The sequence below is a fragment of the Pipistrellus hanaki genome, assembly GCF_964339955.1.
Source record: "Pipistrellus hanaki genome assembly, chromosome: 10".
Lineage (NCBI taxonomy): Eukaryota > Metazoa > Chordata > Mammalia > Chiroptera > Vespertilionidae > Pipistrellus > Pipistrellus hanaki.
This window is the reverse complement of record NC_140512.1, coordinates 68,169,121-68,183,911: the sequence shown is the minus strand read 5'-3', so window position 1 is coordinate 68,183,911 and position 14,791 is coordinate 68,169,121. Positions and strand designations below refer to the sequence as shown.

General features: G+C 43.9%; 1 protein-coding gene across 1 annotated transcript in view; it reads right to left on the bottom strand.

Moving 5' to 3' along the window:
- LOC311628739 (GTPase IMAP family member 7-like) overlaps positions 1 to 14,791 on the bottom strand; it is a 322,213-nt gene that overhangs the window by 161,086 nt on the left and 146,336 nt on the right. The window lies entirely within an intron of this gene.

Genomic DNA, 14,791 nt, shown 5'->3' with positions numbered 1-14,791 from the left:
TGATACACTCATAGGGTGAGAGTAAGTTTTTCAACTCAGGGATAAATAAAAAAAAAAAAATAGGGGATTTGGAAATTTTTATTTCAATCTCAAAAGGAAGGGCAAATAGATCTTTGCAGATTGAGTATTGGGGGTACAAGGTGGGAAAAAGAGTCCCATGAAGACCTGGGAGAGTCCACTCTCTGACCCAGGTAAAATGAGCCAGGTTAGTGTGGCTCATGTGTCCACCCACACATTCTCTGTCCCAGCATCTCCACCTTCATATACAAACTCAATACTGCTGGGTAATTCCAGATCTCTTCCCTACAGTATCCTCCATCCGGTGCCTTCTCAGACAGAGATTCCCAGATCCTTTATGCCTTCCCATCACTAACAAGACATGTAACAGGGAAAAAATAAATGCAATATCTGAGAACAAATTGGAATACGAGGCCACAAGCCCTGCCCAGAAGCCACTGAGAACACGAAGAGGAATGCCAGCACCAAATGATGAGACATGATGTTCCATCGGCTGCTAAGGGCCTTGTAGTCCACGGGTTCTGCATAGATCCCAGCAGAGGAACTGATAGAGAATCTTGACTTTGGTTTGGTCCACTTGTCAATATATTTTTGCAAGAAAACTCTTGTTGATGAATGAGATGGTCTCTGATGAAAATAAATGAGAAAAAAGACTAGCAAAGTGTCTAGTGTGAGCAATGAAATTGTGCAACTTGATTATTGCTTTTTGGTTTGGTAGGATTGGAGCTCAGAGAATCCCCAGAGGACTGTGCTTGAGGTGGTTGGGAATGTGGAAAGGAGACCCAGGGATTCCAGGGGACAGGCACACCCCACTATGGCTGCCATCCAGACCATTAGGGGTGTCCAGGCCAGCAGGGGAGGCCAGTTGGGGGTGACTAGGCCAACAGGGGAGGGAAGTTAGGGGTGACCAGGTTGGCAGGGGAGTGGTTAGGGTTGATCAGGCTGGCAGGCAGAAGTGGTTAGAGGCAATCAGGCAAGTAGGCAGGCAAGCAGTTTGGAGCCAACAGTCCTGGTTTGTAAGAGGGTTGTCCGACTGCCCTCAAGGAGTGCCAGATTGGAAAGGATGCAGGCTCGGCTGAGGGACACATACACCCCTGCATGAATTTCATGCTCCAGGCCTCTAGTGTGTTAATAACAAGTACAAGGTTCTGCCTTATAGTGGCTTTTCCTTGCAGAAATTTTCACACAGAATTTCTAATGTACTTCCTCACTTATCCAGCAGTTGTCAGTGAAGTGCCCAGTGAGGAACCCATGTTGGAACGACCTTTAAAACTCCAAAACTCTGAACAATAAACAAGTCCCTGATCTCCACACCAGAAGGCACCCAGCATGTGAAACCAAAAGGGCAAAGTGTAAGGCACAGGACGATGAGGCCAAAAGCTGCAAAACAAGAAGCACAGCACAAAACCGCTTTTCTCAGCCAACATCCTGAGACTGTGAGATAAAGAAAAGAAATCAAGAATGAAAAAGAAACAGGAAACAGACAACTGAAATAACAGGCAGCAAAAGGTAAACAGCTAGGAAAACCAGTTGGAGAAAATTCAAAAGGAGACAGCCCTTTTCCCGTAGCAAGATTTGAATGCAATCTTTTAAATACTCAAAGAAAACAAATGGATACCAGAAATAAGCACAAATATGTCTTCTTTTAAATCTGATAGGGGTAACATGAATGTTTTTTGGTCCACACTTGATATTTGTCTACAATGTATCCAATATTCCAATATGTGAGAAATTTTATAAAAATGTTAAATTGACTTTTCCTGCCTTTCAATATAAAGTGGGGAGGTGAGAGAATAAGATGCTTTGATTTATTGTTTTTTAAGCCAAACTGGACAGTCTAACAAAACATGACATTTTTATCACTAAGGGACAGGGCTTCATATACACAAATAATAGCATCTTAAAAATTGGAGGGGGAAAAGACAGTTGTTAGTGAAGAGCTGAGGAAGGAACCCATATTGGAATGACCTTTAGTGCAAAGAGAAGAGTCATCAAAATGAGAGAGGAAGTCTGGGTGCTGATTCTTGTACTCTGTAACATCTCCAGTAAGGTTTCTGAAACTAAAAAAGAAAGAAATGGGTGAGTATTAATAGTTCTGCATAAATACCAGTGTTTGAATAACACTGGTATGAATAACACAGTATGAATAACACTGGTATGAATAACACAGTATGAATAACACTGGTATGAATAACACAGTATGAATAACACTGCATAAATACCAGTGTTTGTTTTTTTCAGAAACAGGAAAAAATGGTGCCTTTTGGGGCTTTCAGAGTCACAGGCTGGAGTAGAAACAGTGCATACTGTCACAGGAATGAGGAGACAGGAGAGGCTGAGGGAAAGGAAGGGGAACCCTTAGAAACAGAGGGGAGGACTGTGAAGTCTTCCATGCTGTGTAATGATAGTTTGCACCAATTTCACCAAGTCACCAAGGAGTGAGGGACACTCAACTGACAAATACGACTGACAGATTATACATTGAGGGCCTTGGACATATCAGATATTGGAATGCAATTCAATAAGTGAACTATAGTATAAATCCCAGATAGCTATACTTACATATGGTACATACTTTTCACATATGTACTTGTATTCATAAATTGCCACATTTAATTTGCTACTATTTTGATAAGGATCTTTATTACTATATTCATAAAGGAAATTGGTCCATAGTGATTTTTGTTTTCTTGTAATATCTTTGAAGGATCCTGACCTCATGAAATGAATGAGAAAGTACTTCCTCTTCACCTGGTTTTTTAAAAGTATTGCTGTTAATTCCTTAAATGTTTAATGATTTCACCAGTGAAGCCATCTGGTACTGGACTATTCTTTGGTTGTAGGTTTTTATTTTAATTTAACCTCTTTCCTTTTATAAGTAAATTCAGATTTTATTTTGGCATGAGTCACTTTGATTAGTTAGTATCCTTCAAGAATCTAATGTACAGCATAAAAAGGCAAAAGTAGAAAAGAAAATTTGGTTCTATTGCACAGTTAGCTGACAACCTCCAGCTGCCACACTGTCAGGTGCCACCTAAGCTTTTGAGCAAAAGCCATCCCCTTCCCAGGCCAAGCTCAGCAGAGCTCCCAATGGAATTAAGCTAGAACTCCATAATGGAAAGGTAACAGCAATGTCTTCTGCACTGCCCTATACGTAGCATCATGACTCCCTAAATGGTCATCAGAATCTGGGGAAAGGCATTTTAAGATGGTTACTGGCAAGAAGGTAAGGAGAGAGAGTGTGTGAGAGAATGAGGGAGCAATAGAGGAGTGTGTGGGCGTGTGTAGCTGTGTGTGTGCTGTGTGTGTGAGTGAAATAAGAATCGTTAGATCCTGCAGGTCTTCCAAGGGGCTGCCTTTCTGGGCAGTCTTAGATGGCAGAGCACAGCTGCCACCGCAAACACTCCTGGGAGGACACAGGCTGCACAGAAACCATGCCATCTTTAAGAGCAGACCTATTGGGACTAGGTTCCTAGCCTCGCCACCACCCAATCTGGTCTCAGTGGCAAAACAAGACACTACAGCAACTCGTAAAATAAAACCTAAGACCACAGCTGCAGATCCAGGGACACCAAGACTCCAGGCACCCTGGCTGCAGATTTCTGTGAGTCACAATTCCAATCCCCCTCCCCTTGGGCCCCATGGCAGTGGCATAGGATCTGCCAGAACCCAGCCACACAATCAGGCTTTCTGCCCACACACAGAGCAGCAGCCCTACCTGAATTTGAGCCTTGCTGTGTGGACCCTGGAAGTTTGTTTCCTGTGACCAGGCTCTGCGCCCAGGCAGGGAGGCTGTACTGAATTTGAGCCTAGGTGCGCAGCCTTGGGGAGATTGTTTTCTGCATCCAGATCCTGCACCCACACAGGGGAGACAGCGCTGAAGTTGAGCCTGAGGGTGAAAACCCGGGGAGTTTGTTTCCCATGACCAGACCCTGCATCCAACCAGGGAGGCTGCACTGAATTTGAACCTGAAAGTGCAAATTCAGGGAGTTTGTTTCCAGCAACTAGACTCCAAGGCAAGGCATGGAGGTTGTGCTAAATTTGAGCCTAGGTACGTTACCTTGGGGAGGGTTTTATTTTTGTTTTTGTTTTTGTTTTTGTTTTTGTTTTTTCTTTTTCTTTCTGCAACCAGATCCCATGCCCACACAGGGAGACAGTGCTGAAGTTGAGCCTGGGGTGCAAACCCGGGGAGTTTGTTTCCCAGGACCAGACTCAGTGCCTAACAGGGGTGGGGGGGTGGGGGGGATGCTGAATTCAAGCCTGGGTACATGACACTGGGAGTTTGTATCCCACAGTGCACACCCATGTGACTAGACCCAACATCCTCACTGGGCGACAGTGCCACCTGACTTTGATTCAGGGTAAGTGAACACAGAAGGCTGTTTTCCGCAGGGCAGGAGTGGACCTCCTGCCAACACAGTTTGACTGTGCAACCCAGTCTCCCAAGCAGAACATACGCAAGAGGCAGCAATGCGGCAGCAATGAGCACCAGTGACTAGACTCTGTTTTTCATTATGTGCACCTCGAATCCAATTCCCAGTACATTCACACTACGAGCCAGCAACTCCAATTCTTGGCACATGTGCACACAGGGACCCTGATTCTTGGTGTGAGGCTTCACCAAGCAACAGAGACTCTGATAATCAATTCTCAGCGTGGACACAGTGAGCCTCTGACTCCTGACATGCAGTAGGGGACTTTGATTTTTGGCACATGCAATTGGGTTCTTTGTTTCAGCATGTCGCAGGCATGGTCCCTGATTCTACAAACACACACAAGGCCAAACTTAGCATCTGTGGGATATCCCTCTCACAATCCAGGACCATTGGCACCACTTGCCTGCCTGCCTGATTGCCCCTAACTGCTCCCCTGCTGGCCTGATCACCCCCAACTGCCCTCCCCTGCTGGCCTGATTGCCTTCACTGCCTTCCCTGCCAGCCTGATCACCCCCAAATACCCTCCCCTACTGGCCTCCACAATTGCCCTCCCCTTTTAGCCTGATAGCCCCCAACTGCCCTCCCCTGCAGGCCTGGTTTCTCCCAACCTCCCTCCCCTGCTGGCCATGTTGTGGTGGCCATCTTGTGGCAGCCACCCACCGAGGCTTGTATTAGTTTAGATAGGTATTTGTTGCCATTTTTATTCTTTCCACCTGTGTTCTTTCTTCCCTTTTTATTTCTTCTTTTTACAGCAATCATTTTAGCATTTCTTGAGTAACTTATTTGGTGGTAATAAACTCCCTTAGCCTTTTTTGTCTGCAAAGTTCCTGATTTCACATTCAATTAAAAAAAATAAAAAAATCTTTATTGTTCAGATTATTACAAATGTTCCACATTCCCCCCCTCCATTGCTCCCCTCCACCAGGTTTCCACCCCACCCTCTGCCCTTTCCCCACCCCCCATTGTCCTCATCCATAGATGCACAGTTTTGTTCAGTCTCTTCCAGCACCCCCACTCCTCTTTTCCCCAAGAATCATCAGTCCACTCCCCTTCCATACCTCTGATTCTATTATATTCACCAGTTAATATTGTTCATCAGATTTTTTAATTCCCTTGATTTTTAGTTTCACTTGTTGATAATTATGTATTTGTTGTTCATAATTTTTATCTTTATCTTCTTCCTCTTCCTAAATAACCCCCTTCAGCAATTCATATAATTCTGGTTTGGGGTGATGCTTTTTTTTTTATTTGTGAAGCTTCTTTTTTATTAGTGAAGCTCTTCATCTGGCCTTTGATTCTGAGTGATAACTTTGCTGGGTAGAGTATTTTTGGCTATAGTTTCTTGCTATTCATCACCTTGAATATTTCTTGCCATTCCTGTCTGGCCTGCATGGTTTCTGTTGAGAAATCAGTTGACAATCATATGGGTGCTCCTTTGTAGGTAATCACCTGCTTTTCTCTTGCTGCTTTTAGTATTCTCTCTTTGTCTTTTGCTCTGGGAATTTTAAATATAGTTTTATTGATTTTTTTACAGAGAGGAAGAGAGAGGGACAGAGAGCTAGGAACATTGATGAGAGAGAATCATCAATCAGCTGCCTCTTGCACACCCCCCACTGGGCATGTGCCCGCAACCAAGGCACATGCCCTTGACCAGAATTGAACCCGGGACCCTTCAGTCCGCAGGCCAACGTTCTAGCCACTGAGCCAAACCAGTTTTGGCTGCTCTTGGAATTTTAATTATGATGTGTCTTGGTGTAGTCCTCTTTGGATTCCTTTTGTTTGGGGTTCTGTGTGCTTCCTGGACTTGTAGGTCTATTTCTTTCACCAGGTGGGAGAAGTTTTCTCTCCCTATTTCTTCCAATAGGCTTTCGGTATCTTGCTCTCTCTCTTTTTCTGGGACCCCATAATTCTGATGTTGGTTTGCTTAAAATTGTCCCAGAGGTTTCTTACAATATCTCCAACTTTCTGAATTCTCTTCTCTTCATGCTTCTGCGGAGGGGAGTTCTCTGGCTCTTTGTGTTCCAAATCTTTGACTTGATTCTTGCTATCTTCCAGTCTGTTTTTAGGACTCTGTATAATATTTTTTTATTTCAGGCAATGTATTCTTTATTTCTAGTTGATCCATTTTCATATCCTCAAAGGTCTCATTTGTTTTATCGGCCTTTTCTAGGATATCCTTGAAAAACTTTATATCTGTAGTTTAGAACTCAATGTCCATTTTTTTACTTTCCTCTTTCTCCTTCCTTTGTGTCCTGCCTGTTCTCTGCATTTTAGCTGCTTCCCTGATTTGATGGAATAGTTTTCTATGCTAGGTGTCCTGGTAGAGCCCAGTAGCATAGCCTTCCCAGTTACCTGTGGTGGACAGTCTTTGTGCAGCCCTTTGTGGGCTATGTGTGCAGTCTTGTTCTTAAGCCTTGCTTGTTGTTGGTATCACTGGGAAGCATTGATCTCCAAGCCAATTGGCTGAGGATCAGCAGTGTCTCAACTAGGAGGGTTTCTGTGCCACGCTTGGATGGGGCAGATTCTTGGGGTGGTGCAGACAAGCTTTGGTTCCCCATCAGTCCTGCCTTAGGAAAATCCTATTCACAGTGAGTCCAGCAAGATTGGTCACAGATGCATGCACCTCTTGGGTAAAGTTTGTCTGCTCCCTGACAGCCAGTTTTTTCCCGACTCAGAGTTGTCTCTCAGTGCAGTTGGGAGTTTTTTTGTTTTGTTTTTTCCTCCTGAATGAGAAAGCCAGCCTCCGGGAGGGATTCTGTGTTCCGTGTGGATGGGGCAGAGTCTCGGGGCAGTGCAGACAAGCTTTGATTTCCCATCAGCCCCTCCCTACGAGGGTCCAGTTCCTGAGTCCCACAGTAATGACAGCTGGCTTCACGTACCTCCGAGAGATCTCTGCCCACTGCCTTATAGTCCAGCCTCTCCCTGACTGGGGCCATCTAGGGTGGTTCTGCTTTACTCCCGAACAAAAAAGCCAGCCCCGAGTTAGCTGTCCGCCCTCTCTGTGTGCCAGGAGTAAGCCAGCAGCAAACTTGGCCCCCCCTCTCCACGCACTGCAGGTAAGCCTGCAGCTAACTCGATGGCCTTCTTCACAGATCCTGAGGCTCAGTGTCCCTTCTCCCCTTCCCAGATGTAGAGCCTCCTCTCAGCCAGCCAGCCGGCATTGAGGGCTATGTTCCTCCTATTTTCCAGTTGTAAATTCAAAATTGTTGTGATAGGATGCATTCAGGTGTCTAACCTATGTTGCCATCTTGGTTTCTCCCCACATTCAATTTTTAATCATAGCCATGCTGGATAGAGTATTCTTGGAATCAATCCCTTGCTTTTCCTTTTTTGTTAATATTTTATTCATTTTTTACAGAGAGGAAAGGAGAGGAATAGAGAGCCAGAAACATTGTTGAGAGAGAAACATTAGAAACATCTGCCTCCTGCATACACCCCACTGTGGATGCACCCACAACCAAGCACATGCCCCTGAATGGAATCGAATTTGGGACCTTTCAGTCCACAGGCTGATGCTCTATCTACTGAACTAAACCAGTCCGGGCAAGTCCCTTGCTTTAAATTAATTGGTATATTTCATGCTATTCACTTCTGGCTTGATGTGTTTCTAATGATAAATCAGTTGATATTTTAATAGGACATCCCTTGTAGATAATTTTCTGTCTCTCTCTTGCAGTCTTTAATATTCTTTCTTTGTCTTTTAAGTTTGCCAATTTAATTATGATGTGTCTTGGTACTGTAGGTTTTGGGGGGTTAATCTTGACTGGGATTGTATGCTTCTTAGACTTATGTGACTTTTTTCTTCTCCAAATCAGAGAAGTTTTCTATCATTATTTCTTCAGACAGGTTTTCTATTCCTTGTTCAGCCTCCTCTTCTTTTGGCATCCCTATTTTGTAAATGCTTTTTCATTTTATGTTGCCCCAAAGTTCCCTTAGACTCTCATTCTGCCTTTTAATTATTTTCTAGTTGCTGCACTTGTCTTCTAATTTAAGTTTAAACCTGTATTCAGTCCTCAGCTTCTAGTCTACTATTTAAACCTTCCATGTGTTCTTTATTAAAGCTATGTCATTCTTCTTTTCCCCTTGATTCTTACTCATGTTAGTGTATTTCTCATTCAGCTCCTTATAATTCTCACTGAATTGCATGTAATTTTCATCCAGACATTTGCACATTCTTATAACTATTACTCTGAATTTTTTCTAACAAATTACTTGCCTCCATTTAATTTAGTTCCTTTTTCTGATGATTCTTCATTTTCTTGAATTTGGGGTTGTTTCTTTTTCCCCGTATTTTTGCTGATCCTTTGTATTTATTTCTATGTATTAGATCAAACTGCTATGCCACCCAGATTTTTTGGATCCGGCTATGTAGTAGATATTTTGCAGAACCCAGTGGTTCAATCTCTCAGGTCTCCTGGGCTATTTTCTAAAGAGGCCTCCTAATTGAGATATTCAGGTTATCCTGCTCTGTTTGTGTCTTGAATGTTATTGTCTCATTAATGGGTTGTCTCCTATCGGGGTGTCTGATTATATGCCTACTCCCTGCCACATCAAGCCAGCCATAGTAGAAGTGCTGACATACAGCACAATATACAATGAGAGTAGACACAACACAGAAGGAACAGAATATGAATGTACATAAGACCCCTAGAGCCCCAACAAAAGTGACCACCAGAGAAAAGAAATTAGAAAAGAGAACAAGAATAATTGGGGGAGGGAGAAAGAAATCTGAGGAGAAAACACAATAAAACAAACAAAAAAGAACTAACAAAAAAATACCCAGAAAAAGTGGGAGCAGAATCTGTACATGGAGAGCTTAAAGAAAGAAAATAACATTAAAAAATTAGAAGAAAATAAAAAAGAATTAGAAAAGTAGGGGAAGGATCACATTTTAGAATAAAGGGGGAGAGAAGAAATGAGAAGACAAGAAAGAAAAAAATTTGAAAAGAATAGTGGAGAGAATAGATAGGCCTAAATTTAGTATGTGAAACAATTTAAAAAATTATGATAAGAAAATATAAAGAGAAGAGAGAATATATTTATATTATATAAACATTATATTATATATATTATATTATATTATGTTATGTTATGTTATGTTATGTTATGTTATATTGTATTGTATTGTATTGTATTGTATTGTATTGCATTGTATTATATGCCTGGTTCGTGAAATTTGGGAGGGAAGGGGGTTCCCTCAGCCCAGCCTGCACTCTCTCCAACCTGGGATACCTCAAGGGATGTCCCACTGCCTGTTTAGGCCTGATACAGTGAGATTGGGCCTAATTGGGCAGTCGGACATTCCTCTCACAATCCAAGACTGCTGACCCCCAACCACTCGCCTGCCTGCCTGTCTGATTGCCCCTAACCAATTCTGCCTGCCAGCCTGATCACCCCTTAGCTACTCCCCCGCCAGCCTAATTGACTACTAACTGCACCCCTGCAGGCACAATTGCCCTTAACTGTCCTCCCCTGCTGACCTGGTTACCCCTAATTGCCCTCCCCTGCCAGCCTGATCACCCCTAACTGTCCTCCCCTGCAGGCCTGGTTGCCCCAAACTTCCCACCCCTGCTGGCCCCATCACCCCTAACTTTCTTTCCAGCCTGGTCACCTCTAACTACCCTCCTCTGCTGAACTGATTGCCCCTAACTGCCCTTCCTTGCAGGTATGCCCCCCCAGCTGCCCTTCCCTGCAGGCTTGATTGCCCCCAACTGCCCTCCCTTGCAGGCCTGGTCCCTCCCAACTTCCTTCTCCTGCTGGTCATCTTGTGTCCACATGGAGGCAGCCATCTTTGACCACATGGGGACAGCCATCTTGTGTGTTGGCATATTAGGCTTTTATTATATAAGATATATATATATATATATATATATATATATATATATATATATGAGAAAAAAAAGAAAAGAGAAGGGAAATTGAGCAAGAGCAGGAAAGGGGAAATTAGATATATGAACAAAACAATAGAAACTAAAACAATAATAAATCAATAAAGCAGATAGATAGGGAAGATCAATTTTAAAATAAGGAGGAAAGAAAGAAAATAGTAAAAAGTAAGCAGGAGAAAAGTACCCAAAGCAATCTACAGATTCAATGCAATCCTCATTAAAATACCAATAGCATATTTCCAGACCTAGAATGAACTTTCCAAAAATTCATCTAGAATTTTAAAAAGACTCTGAAAGCCGAAGCAATCCTAAGAAAGAAGAATAAAGTAGGGGGGATCTCAGAACCAGATATCAAGCTTTATTACAAAACCACTGTTCTCAAAACAGCCTGGTACTGACACAAGAACAGACATATAGATCAATGGAATAGAAAAGATAATCCAGATGTTGATCCAAACCACTATGCCCAATTAATATTTGACAAAGGAGGCATGAACATAAAATGGAATCAAGACAGTCTTTTCAACAAATGGTGTTGGGAAAATTGGACATGCAATTTTGCATGCAAAAAATGAAATTAGACAATCAACTTACACCATATACAAAAATAAACTCAAAATGGATATATAAGACAGGAAACCATAAAAATACTAGAGGAATTCACAGGCTGCAAAATCTCAGACATATGCCAAAGCAGTTTCTTCACTGATACTGATCCTCAAGCAATGGAAACTAAAGAGAAAATAAACAAATGGTACTACATCAAAATAAAAAGCTTTTGCATCAACAAAACAACAAGAAAGTTCACTGTATGGGAGAACATATTTGCCAATGTAATCACTGATAAGGGTTAAATATCCAACATTTACAGGGAACTCCTACAACTTAACAAAAAGAAGATAAATGATCCAATGAGAAAATGGGCAATGGACCTAATTAGATACTTTTTGAAAGAAGACAGAAGGAATGCCAACAGACATTTGAAAACATGCTCAAAGTCACTAGTTATCAGAGAGATGCAAATCAAAATGACAAAGAGGTACCATCTCACATCTATCAAATGGCTATCAACAAATCAACAAACAACAAGTGCTGGTGAGGAGGCAGAGAAAAAGGAACCCTCGTGCACTGCTGGTGGGGAGGCAGACTGGTGCAGCCACTGTGGAGAACAGTATGGCGTTTCCTCAAAAAACTAAAAATGAAACTCCCATTTGACCCAGTCATCCATTTCTAGGAATGTACCCCAAGAAGCTAGAAACACCAATCAGAAAAAATATATGCACCCCTATGCTCATAGCAGTACAATTTACAATAGCTAAGATTTGGAAACAGCCTAAGTGTCCATAGCAGATGAGTGGATTAAAAAACTGTGGTACATGCATGCGCCTCGGGCCGACTTTTCCGAGCATGGGGCCTGCGGGGACCTGGCGCTGCTCTAGCTGCACTGTCCCGCGCCCCTGTGCGCCCATGTCCAGCCGGTGTGCCTGCCCGACTCCAGGGCCCGCCCGCCTGCCGGGGCTCCGTGCTGGGTCACCGGCTGGGGCAGCCTCTGCCCAGGAGTGTCACTCCCGGGGTGGCGGCCTCTCCAGGGAGTCAGAGTGCCCTTGGTGGACGCGGGTACCACGTGGGCATCAGCATGCCCCGAGCCCAGCAAATAGTGTTGCTAGGGAACCTGTGCACTGTCTACACCCAGACCGCAAGGATGCCTGCCAGGGTGATTCTGGGGGACCCCTGACCTGCTTGGAGTCTGGGCACTAGGTCCTGGTGGGTGTGGTGAGCTGGGGCAAGGGCTGTGCTCTGCCCTACCAGCCAGGTGTCTATACCAATGTCGCCATGTACAGCCTCTGGATCCAGGCTCGCCTTGACCACTGATGTGGTTGGTGACTCTGACTTAGCTTCCTCAGCTACTTGGTCCCTCTGGGGACCTGTCTATCCCCCAGCCCTTCCACTTCCGACTTGAGGCTTGGAGGCCTGATAAAGCTAAGGAGCCATCTTCCCATCCATCGGTCCACCCTCTGCCTTTCTTGGGGCTCACCAAGCCTGAGCTGCCAGTCCCGCCCCAGGAGACTCCCATCTGTGGGGTCTCACACTCCTGCCTTCGTTTCCTGCTCTCTTATCCTCCTCAGCTGCAGCCAGATCTGGGCCTGGACACCCAGAGACGGTAAGTGGCATTCCTGATTGGGCCTGTGTGCCCCTGTCTCTGGAGGAATCAGGGAGGTTCAAAGTGTAGAGGGATTCGGCACCACGAAGATGGTTCTCCATCGATAGCTTGGAAAAGGGGAAGGGGGTCACACAGCCTCCAGGCGCTGAGGGCAACCTGGGCTGACAGGTGTCAGGGAAAGGGACATTTCAGCACGCTGACCAAAAGGAATGGAACCTGGACACCTTGACCAAGCACGGAGGTGAATTCTTCCCCCGGCATCCAAGGAGAGTCCACTAGGCCAAGCCCTTGACTTGGGCCTGTGAGACCCTGGTGAGACACAGCTGGGCCCAGCCGGACTCCTAGCCCACAGAACCGTGACTTAGTAAATGTGTGTTGTTTAAAGCTAAAAACAAAACAAAATGAAAAAAAAAAAACCAAAAACTGTGGTACAGTCGAAACCAGTTTGGCTCAGTGGATAGAGTGTCGGCCTGTGGACTGAAAGATCCCAGGTTCGATTCCGGTCAAGGGCATGTACCTTGGTTGCAGGCACATCCTCAGTAGGGGGTGTGCAGGAGGCAGCTGATCGATGTTTCTCTGTCATCAATGTTTCTAACTATCCCTCTCTCTTCCTCTCTGTGAAAAATCAGTAAAATACATATATTTTTTAAAAGAACTGTGATACATATATACAATGGGATACTATGCTGTGGTAAAAAAGAAGGAATTCTTACCATTTGCAACATCATGGATTGAACTGGAGAACATAATGCTAAGTGAAATAAGCCAATTAGAGAAAAATAAATGCCACATATCTCACTCATTTATGGAATATAATGAACTATATAAACTGATGAACATTTATCAGACCTTCAAACCTCAAAGGAAAGGTAGGGGAGGATGAGGGTAAGGGGGAAAGATCAACCAAATGACTTGTATGCATGCATATAAGCCTAAGCAATGGACATAGACATCACGGGGATGAGGGCATGAGTTGTGGGGGGGCGGGGGGGAAACTAATGGAGGGGTGAGGACACATATGTAATACCTTAATCAATAAAGAAATATTTTTAAATGAAAAAAAGGAAAGGGATAAGAAAAAGAGAAGAGAGAAAGAAAAAGGTGCAAAACATAAAACAAACAATGAAGATTTTTTAAATGAAGTGTCATTCACATCAGCCAAGTTTTAATGCCCCGAGGGAGCTGGTATAGGACCCACTCTTCTGTTCTGTCTGCCAATTCTGGCTTCCTGGTAGGTACGTAGGTGCTAATCACTGTCAGGCACTGTCCTTTGGCTGTTAGGACCATACTTGAAGCTCCAAGTCCACTGCTTATGTCTGTCTTCACAGGTCTTGCCCTCTTTACCCGTCTACCATCTATCAATCTTAATCACTCAAGAGTCTGTTTCTGCCGAGATCAGTTGGCTCAGTGGATAGTGCATCGGCCTGCGGATTGAAAGGTCCTGGGTTCAATTCCAGTCAAGGGCATGTACCTTGGTTGTGGACACATACCCAGTGGCGGGTGGTGCAAGAGGCAGCTGATCGATGATTCTCTCTCATCGATGTTTCTAACTCTTTATCCCTCTCTCTTTCTCTCTATAAAAAACCAATAAAATATTTTTTTTAAAGAGTCTGTTTCTAACAGGGCTATAGGTGGGGTTGGTGCTATTTCAGTTGCAGGGAATATGATGGGTGTTTTTTACTGTCCCAGCCTACTCCTTCTTGAGTGTCCCAAAATGCTACTCTGCTCTTGAATGGACAGAGATCCTGTATAGAGACCAATGGGGTCAGCTGTGACCTTGGAATTTTTATCAGTCTGATTCCTAGAGTAGTAGGATGGATGGACCCTCCTCCACTGAGGATTGGGATCACAACCTGAGGTCCCTCTTCAAGCCCCTCCAGGTGGGGCGCACAGCCTGAAGCCCCTGTCAAGCCCCATGGGGCAGGGGCATGGCATGAGGTCCCTTGCCCTGGCCAAGAACCAAGCAGCCTGAGGTCCCTGATATTTGGTTGTGACATTTCAGTGTCCCAGCTAATTTGAATATTCCTCTATTATATAGATAGATATGTCCTTGAATATTATTAATTAATTCTTTGAGACTATGGTTACATCATTATACAAAACAAAATAAACTATTTTGATCAATTCCAAAAAGAAATGGCATAGTTTAAAATATTTGATATTTTTTAAATTAAGACATTTTCTGATGGAGTTAAGAGTGAACATGGTCCTGTTGAATTAACGGAATCCCAAGAGTATTTTGAATTGTATCTCGCTAAATGTCCCTGCTCTGGTATCACGTGACTAAG